Source organism: Hipposideros armiger, unplaced genomic scaffold, assembly GCF_001890085.2.
Source record: "Hipposideros armiger isolate ML-2016 unplaced genomic scaffold, ASM189008v1 scaffold_20, whole genome shotgun sequence".
Taxonomy (NCBI): Eukaryota; Metazoa; Chordata; class Mammalia; order Chiroptera; family Hipposideridae; genus Hipposideros; species Hipposideros armiger.
Genome location: NW_017731370.1, coordinates 2,857,068 through 2,866,980, shown reverse-complemented (window position 1 = coordinate 2,866,980; position 9,913 = coordinate 2,857,068).

Sequence of the window (9,913 nt, the reverse complement as noted above, 5' to 3'; positions counted from 1 at the left end):
TCTCTTTTTTTAATCCCAATATAAAATAAAGGATAATTCATATACTAAAGAGTAAAATATTAATAAATGTTTTTATAGCTTAATCCATTTTAAGCTTGTTTTCCATGAGGAATCTCAAAAGTTGCATTACAGGGATTTAAGGCCAGAGAATTCCTGAGACAAAAGTTAAAATAACTCATTCTCAGCTTAGTAAATTAAAAGAAGAAAAAGAAGAAGGTTTTACCAAGTGTATTTAAGTTTCATGGAAGGCATATTGGCTTTAGGTACATCTGGTTTTCATCGAACTTGAAAAAGGCTTAGATTTCAAAAATGAAACTATGCAAATGATTAGTCAGTCATTATGTGTAAATGCTTTAGGCTTTAAATGTTACTATGGAAAATAAAGTAAAATAAAACAGCTTTAATATAGCCCCAGTAAGCTTAGTCCATGGACAGCACATTAAATCCTGAATTACATACTCCACCAAACCCTTCCTAATGAGCCATCCAAGTCTCTGATGTATATAATATGCCTTTTTAAAAATGCATGAATGCATATTCCACCCACAGGTTTGGATAGCTCCTCTGGGTTATTTAAGTTTCAAAGGAGTCCATCAGTCTCCCAGGTATAAAGTTCTGTGAATGCCTTCAAAACAAAAATTCAGAAATTTAGAAGCTCAGAATACCTTGAAGGGGAACAATATATCAGCCCCCAAAATCAGGCCATCAAAGGCAGAGTTGATGAGGCATCTGCTACTCTGAGTTTCCTATTTTTTGTCAGTTTCGGTCACAACCCTTAAAACAGCTGTAACTCCATTCCTTCCAATCTAATTATAAAACTGAGGCTTGTTTTATTTATAATTAGAATCCAGTGACCTCCGCTGACCCCTGCCTGTGCTGCTGTTACATGACTGCTCTTGGATGCTGAGATGCAATTGCACTGAGCAGGAAGGGACAGGATGTTCAAAGCCCCAGGACAGAGAAAGTCCCCACGGGCTGTTCTGCAAAGGATGTGAAGGCTGGGGCATCCTAGCCTAAGGAAGTTGGTGAATCCAGAAAGGAAACTCATGGGTAGAAAAGAAAGACCAAAACTCAAGAGGGGCTTCTAGAGACGAAGCAAATAATAACCTGTCTTCTGGGGAAGCAAAAGAAAGAAACAATGCATGACTTAACAAGAAAGAGGAATCAGGTGGAGGAGAAAGAGGGGTAATGTTGGTGAAGCAAGATGCAAGGAGGGGAAGAAAACAATGTTAGTTGGGAAACCATTATGCCAGACACTCTCATTAATCTTTTTTAGCTCCCATTGCAACTTGCCATGTAAATGGAATTACTATGATTCTATAGAGAAGGGAACTAAAGTTCAGGGAGGTTTAGAACTTTTTTTTAAAAGCCTGTACTATTTGGCCCTCTCTTTGGCCAATGTTGGGTGCAGTGGAACTGAATTCCACAGATTGTGAAGATGGGAGGGTGTGTCTAGAGAATCCCGGGGACACTATCAAACACAGCCTGACTGACTGTGTGCAGTGTTTTCCCTTAACTGTAAAAACTAAAACCCACTGTATATGGTCGCTATGAGAATTAAAAGGTTTAATACATACAACACATGGCACGTGTGCCTGGCACACTGAAAACATTATATAAGTTGAAACTAATTACTATTATATTGTTTGTTTGTGATTCATTTCCCAATCTGTTTATAGAAGTTTATATTATGGGCGCATAGCTGTGTGTACATGAGAGCAAGTGTTTGATGGTGTTTCAAGTTTCTATAGATACCACTCATTTTCCCCCCAGCAGTATAGAAATCATAAATAAAGGTGAACTGGGTATGACTTGAGCAAGACAAACTGTTTAGAAAATTGCAGGTCATGACCCAAGTTTGATAAAGTAAGAACTAAAAAACTGGTTAATTCCAAAGTTTGAGGTCTAACATAGAAGTGTATTTTTTATCTCCACATAATTTAGATCTATAAAGAGCTGGTATAAGGCTGGCTGAGTGGCTCATTTGTTAAGAGTTGGCTTGGGATGCCAGCTCTGAGCAGCAGGACCCTTGTTTGGATCCCACATGAGGGCCAGTGACGCTGCGCCCTCTACAGCTAAGATGGTGAACAACAGCTCGACCTGGAGCTGGGCTGCTGTGAATCGCTGGCGACGGCGTAGGCTGCAGCCCCTGCTGCAGTGAGCTGCTGTGAGCTACCATGAGTGGCTGGCAGCCAGCAGCTGCCTTGGGCTGCTGTGAACCGCCATGAACAGCCATGAGCCCCCATGAATGGCTGTCCAATGGCTGGCGAGTGACTGCCTCACCTGGGAAGAGCGCAATGATAATACCAACATGGGCCTGTGAAGCGACATCCCCCACAACAACTACACTGAAAAACAAAAGGACAGCAACTTGTCTTCTCCCCTTCCCCGATTCCCCAACACTATTCCCTCCCCAATTCCTTAATAAAATCTTTAAATAATAATAATAATAATAATAATAATAATAATAATAATAATAAAAGAGCTTGTATAAAGTAAATCTCAACACTGATGGAGGAGCAAGGTGTAAATGAATTCATCTAATCTGATGTTCTGATTTAGCACGAGTGGACCTGGTAGCTCCAAGAGTCAGTCCAGTGTGTCATAGCCATGACTGGACAACCCCCTCTGGGGTCCAGATAGTGCTAGTTCCACTGTCCCAGTGTCCCAGTGACATTGATGGTCACCCTAAAACACATTTAGGCATGGCGCACTGTCTTTGCAGTCACCAGTAAGTGCATGTTTTTCATAGCATTTGTCAGTGGACCAGATGACATCAGTGAAAAATAGACATTCCTGGCACCCAGGATCATCCTTTACAAGATTACTAAGATACAGGGTGGCAAAGGAACAAAACACTCCTATCACAGCCACACAGGACTCAGGCATGCCCCACAAGTACACCAAGAAACCTGAGCATAAGCAGTTCTCTCTCCATGTGTTGAAGGGTGACTTTCCACCACAGCATAACCCTGTGTGCATAGAACGTCCATGTGTCTTCTGTCCACTTCCATGCTTCCCCTTGTAAGGATGTGAACCCTTTTAGAGCACCCACCAATTTGTGGACTCCCCACTTTAGCCTCTCCTCAGTTTTTTCCTCACCCTTTCCCATGACTCCTCTCTCCCTAAAGATTTAAGGCTGAGATATAAAGATGAGAAGAAAAGTGAAAAGAGAGTTCTGTTTTTATTTGTTTTGTTCTGTTTTCAAATCCTAAGTCCTGGGCACAGGCTTGGTGCCATTTCTTCAAGTTGCCCTCACCATCTTGAACATCGCCTTGTCCAAGCAGGAAGCCAGTGCCCACTCCATGCCTCCTGTAGTTGTGTATTCATCAAGCCACAGTGCACTGCAATGGGCATTATGGGTACTCAGAGAAGCCCAAGACAGTCACAGCTGGGATGGGAGACAAAGAAAAGCATCTACGAAGATTTTTGCCGTAAGGCTGGTCTGACGTAATGACAAAATTCCAGCACAAAGAAGCCCAGACTCTATGTGTTATGCTTAAAAAGGAGCAAAGGAAAATACATTCCTTAAATTGAATCCCCTAATGTCAACAGGATTACCTGAAATTAATCCTAACTGCAGATGTTAATCTGCCTTCACAGAGGTTTAGCTCTTCATTTGGGGTCACTTCACGGCTCGCCCTGCCTTGCCTTTCTGGGCTATAAGTCCCCTTAGGAATGTTCTTGGTAACACCCCACCCCTGTGATGATTTCCTGGGTTCTGAGAAGTTCACGGACATCAAAACTAAAGTCTGCCCCAACTGTTCATTTATACTTGAAATTCTTCTGTCAGGGGGGATAGAGGAATTTTATGCACAACTGCCCCTAGGAGTGGCAGCCTGATGACTTCAATTCATAGGGTAGAAATCACAGGGAAAAAAGATGCCTATTTAACACAGGATTCTTAGGTGGATCAGATAAGTTGGTGGAGATGGGGAAAAGATGCAGGAGAGGCCACGGCCATTCAGAGAAACTTCATATAATGGCTAATATGACCATTGACTGGGTTCAGGGCGCTGACTAGTTCTTCCCTCTGCTTCACCTTACCCAGAGTTCTGCATAGGGCAGGACCGGATTAAGGTATCCTCAGATTGTATCACCTCAGCAGCACTCCCAGCACCAGTCCCACTCCAGTAGTGGGTAGACCTTGACCAAAAAAAAGGGGGGGGGGAAGGGGAGGAGGGAAAAGGCTGAGTTGTCAGCCAGTTTTCTTGGCTTTGTTGTTTGTTCACAGCCTAAGTTGGATTGAGTTTTCTTTTCTTTTCTTTTTAGGCATGAGGCTCTCTGTCCAAAATACAGAGTTTTGAAGTGCAGCCCAGCCTGCTCTGAACTATAAAAAAATTGAGTTAATTAAGCTTTCATCATCTGAGTACTTGCAACCTTTTTGTTGGCACATTGGGGAAATGTATTAGTGGTTACTAATTAAAGGTATTGAATATACCTTTATACTTCTTCAAATTCTTAGACTACTGGAACTAAGTTGATTAAAAAGAAAAGGGGAAAGTTTTTCTTGAATTTATCCTTGAAAATGGCTAAGAGAAACTATAAATAAAACCAGAAGAAGGGAAGGTGGGACCTTCTTCTATAACCTATCTTTGTAATTTAGTTTTGGGGCTTGGGACCATTCTATAAAAATAATAATAGCTAAGTCTTATTGTATGTTCATTATATGTGAGAAACTTAATAACAGCTTTACATGATCAACTTATTCAACTCTCACAATTTTTATGAGACAGCATGAATTTTAATCTGATATTACAAATGAGAAAATTAAAGCTTAGAAGTCAGGAAAATTGTCCCAGATCACAACGTTAGTACACACCAGAGAAGGGACTTAATGTGGATGCTCTGTCTCCAAAGACAATATGTTTTATTTTATTTTCAGAGTTGAAAGGACCTAAAAAACACTTGCAGTTTCAAAGTGTGTCATGTTTTCTTACAATTCCTTTCTGTACTCATTGTTTATTGCTGCAAAACAAATTATCCCAAACATCTTTTATCTCAGTCCAGGAGCAGCTTAGCTGGGTTACCTGGCTCCACATCCCTCACAGGTTGTAATCAAGCTGGTGGCCAAGGTTGCAGTCATCTGAAGGCTTGACTGGGGCTGGCACACTTGCTTCCAAGCTCACTCATATAGCTGTTGACAGCTCTTTCTTTGCTGTTTGCCAAAGACCTCAGGTTCTCACCATATGGCCTCTCCGTAAACAGCCTGAGTGTCCTTGCTGCATTCTCCCAGAGCACTTGACCCAAGAAGGACAGAGCCCATGATGGAAGCTGGTCTTTTATAACCTAATCTCAGAAGAGACATACCATCAATTCTGTCATATTCTATGAGTCACAGAGATCAGTCTTCGTAAAATGTGGAAGGAGGAGGGACTACATAAGGGTGTGAGTCCCAAGAGGTGGGGATCACTGGGGGTCATCTTGGAAACTGCCTACCACCCTTGACTTTCTGCACTGTTCTCTCAGCATAGAATGATCTTACACATCTGTGTGCCTGCCTTACTTCTACTCATCCTTAAAGACTAATTCAAATGTAATTTTTCTATACATAATTATCTGGTTCTCATGATCCTGATGATTATTTACACACTGAGACATTGTACTGCCATTACTTGTTTACAGGTTATCTTATCTCAGGACCCCCAAAAAGCAGAGACAAGACTTGCACTCAGGAAATTTATTTTTTTGAAGTGGGGACTGGGAAGAACAAAACATGAGAGGAGAGAAAAGCAATCCAAGAGGTAATTATTGACCTGATCAACACAGTAGGCAACCAGTCTCCATTCAGTGGGAATCCTCTGAGGGACTGTGTAAAGTGTGTCTAGAATTGCCTGCCTGAATAAAAAAAGAGTATTTACTCTTCAGGTTCTGTCCCTCCCCTCCACCTCACCCCTTCTACACCTGCAATGATCAAGGGTGGATTTAGAGATTATTGACAGTAATGTAAAAAGCAAGAGCTATGGGGTGTAGTAAGTGCATTTTTGATACACTGATATGCAGCAGCTATGCACAGTAGTGGCCAGAACAAAATGTTGAGAAAGGTGGGTATAAATGTCCAACATGCATATACCCTCAATTAAGGCCAGAGAGAGTGCCTCCTTTATCTCTGTATCCCAGTGTGTAGAAAAGGGCCTAGCAGCTGGAAAACCTGGGCCATTCCATGCAACCATCTTGGAAACCCTTAATTTATTCAGCAAATATTGAGTATATACTCTGAGGTAGGCATCATGGAAAGTACTATAATCCTGCTGGAGTGATTTACCAAGTATTTAATAACTAGTAGTGCACAATTACTAACCAATCAAAATGAACACCAGCCCTTCACAAGCAGTAAGGGTATCCAGGAATTTACCTTCTTAATTCAATCCTGGAAACAGTTAAATACTTGAGGCGTAAACCAAAATTATTTACACACATCTCCAAATGATGGGTATTTTGGATCTGGGGATGGAGTTTGGAGGAAAGAGATGTCTTAATTTGCCTTCAAAAGAAGGGAGGGAGAATGGTCATTGAATGCAGAAGGAAAAGACATTTGTGGGTGAGAGAGAGGGTGGAGAGAAACGATACACATGAAAACACAGATCAACCACTTAAAAATGAATGGACCATCCTTTTATGCAGCTGAGACTCAATCTGAGAAGCAAATAAGAAGTCTCAGTAATTAACAAGCACGGAGATAGAAAAAGCACAAAATGTAAAATAGCATGTAAAAATGGCATGTTCAGAGCCATATTAAAGATGCAAAACTTTATCTGAAGAGGTTACTGAAAGGCAAGCTTTATATTTCTCTATAGTTTGGATGCTGAGCTTCTGGAAGGGCTGCTCAGAAATGTTTGTTGGTTGAGTAAACGAATGGAGTTTAAATGTCTCACTTTAAAATGAGCAATCTAAATCCTGGACTTCTATTTCAGATTAAGAAAGTTACAAGACACTGTCAGTCCCACCCTAGCCAAGAATGCAAAAAGAATAAGCTCTGAAAGTATTTTTTCAAACCTATAGGAGAGCTAAGGACACAAAGAAATCTATGAGCTGAAATGTAGAAAGTAACCACCTCTTCCTAGGAGAGAAGAGAATCAAGGTTGCTTTTATCCCCAGCACAGTGGTGGAGGAGGAGCACTCTTCTAGAGACAGGGACCTGTGGTACAAGAAAAGTTGGAAGATGTTTCACAGACTGAAGGAAAATACAGTAAAACCTTGGTTTGCGAGCATAATTTGTTCTGGAAACATACTTGTAATCCAAAGCACTTGTATATCAAAGTGAATTTCCCATAAGAAATAATGGAAACTCAGATGATTCATTCCACAATCCAAAAATATTCATATAAAAATGATTACAATACTGTAATATAATACAAAATAATAAAGAAAGTACAGAATATAAAGAAAATAAACAAATTAACCTGCACTTACCTTTGAAAACCTTCGTGGCTGGTGTGAGGGAGACAAGAGAGAGGAGGGTTATTGTGTAGGATGACTGTCACTATCACTAACGGAATCACTGCTGTTGGGCTCAATGGAATCTTTCTTTTTGTGCAACTTTAACAAGGAACCTATCCAATGACACTTGCTTTTGCCTCCTTTCGAGGATTTCGCAGAAATGTAAGATTGCGTTGTCATTAAACAGATTTGTCGCTCACGCTGCTACAGCCTTATTTGGGTGGTGATTTTCTACAAAACTTTGCACTGTTTCCCACATTTTAAAAATCTCCCTAATCTCATTTGAAGTGAGGGATTCCTCCGCCTTTTTCTCCTCCTCCTCTGCAGACTAGATCTCCTCCATAACCTCTTGCTGTTGTTCGCGATGCAGATCCATCAGTTCATCAGTGGTCAGCTCCTGGCCATGTTCCTCCACCAGCTCTTGAATGTCGTCCTCATTCACCTCCAGTCCCATGGTCTTCCCCAAGGACACAAGCTCATCGACAACTGGTGGCTCCTGTTCATGAGCAAGCCCCTCTAAGTCATGTCCAAGAACGCAATCAGGCCACAGTTTTCTCCAAGCAGAATTGAGAGTTCTCTTGGTGACCCCGTCACAGGCTTTATCGATGATCTTGAGGCAGTTCACAATGTGGAAATGATTTTTCCAAAACTCTCGGAGGGTAAGTTTGTTCCTTCGGTAACCTCAAAGAATTGCTGAAATAGTGCTTTGGTGTAAGGCTTTTTAAAGTTCGAAATGATCTGCTGATCCATGGGCTGGAGGATTGGAGTGGTGTTGGGAGGAAGGAACTTGACCTTAATGAACTTGAATTTTTCCAGTAAGTGGTCCTCAAAGCCTGGAGGATGAGTAAGAACATTATCCATAACCAGCAAGGCTTTGAGTGGCAGATTTTTTTCTAAAAGGTGTTTCTTCACTGCAGGACCGAAGACCTCATTGATCCACTCAATAAACAAGATATGAGTGACCCAAGGCTTGCTGTTGGAGCTCCACATAATGGTTAACTGGCTCTCCTGCAACTTGCATTTCTTGAAGTCTCATGGATTCTCGGAATGATAAAGGAGCAGGGGCTTGACTGAAATCCTCACTTGCATTAGCACAAAACAAGAGGGTGAGATGGTCTTTCATGGGCTTGTGACTGGGCATTGCATTCTCTTCTGTAATGTAAGTCCTCTTTGGCATCTTTTTCCAAAAAAGTCCTGTCTCATTGCAGTTAAAAACTTGCTGTGGCAGGTAACACTGGGAAACCCTGAGCTTCTGGAACTCGGTAGCGAACACCTTAGCTGCCTTACCATCCCAACTTGAAGCCTCTCCATGCCTCACAACACTATGGATGCCACTTCTCTTAAAGTTATCAAACCATCCCCTGCTTGTCTTGAAGACTTCTTTGTTTTCTGTTGACTTACCTGGAAGTTTACTTTTGAAGTCGGTGTACAAGGCCTTTGCTTTCTCGCAGATAAGGTTCTCGGTCACAATATCACTTGCTAGTTGCTTCTCATTATCCAAACCAGAAGCAACTTTTCTACATCTTCCAGAATACTTGGCTGTTGCTTTGATATTCTCATGACTCCTTTTGCTGCATCTAGCACCCTTATTTCTCCTTTCTTCTTTAATATTGTGCAAATGGTAAATGTAGACTTCTTATAAAATCTTGCAATTTCTGCCACTTGTATACCTCATTCATACTTCTCGATAATTTCTTCAATAACTTCCACCATAATCATCTCCTTCTTCTTACCGCCTTTCTTTTCAACATGTTTCTGCATGGGGGTCATTGTATACACTCGTATGGATGTTGACTACAGTACAGTATGTATTAATAAACTCTTTTATTAATATACCATATTTAATGTAACTGGCAATAAGGCAGCAGAGGAAAGGGTCTATAACTGCAGGCAGCCTGACCTAGAATGAAGCAAAGCATTCCTAAGCTTATTCTTGTATGAAAAAGCAAAGGACTGTCCATAGGTGCTTTGAAGTGACAAAAAATACACTAGTGACAGTTGTGGGCCCTTCCAACATTCTGAAAAATCACTGATTTCTGCCAAACACTGCCGCCTGAGACCGAGCATCTGAGCATGGGAGATGATCACCCACAATCCTGCAAAGAGAGAGATAAGAACCATTGGCTCAGTTGTTATCATGTGACATTCAGCATCATGTACTTCTCATACTGCAAGACATCGTTCCTTTATCAAGTGAAAATTTATTAGAAATGCTTGCTCATATTGCAGAACTCTTGCAGAGCATGTTACTCGCAATTCAAGGTTTTACTATATCAGATGGAAACTAAGATCATTTGTAAAGAATAAAGAATACCAGAAAGGACAAACAAGTGGATAAACATGCAGTATTTTTAAATTAAGAGATTATATAAATTTCTTTAAAGTGTATTGATCGAGGCCACTATTACTCTGATCCCAAAGTCAGACAAAGATATTACAAAAAAAGAAAACTACAGGCCGATATCCCTAATGA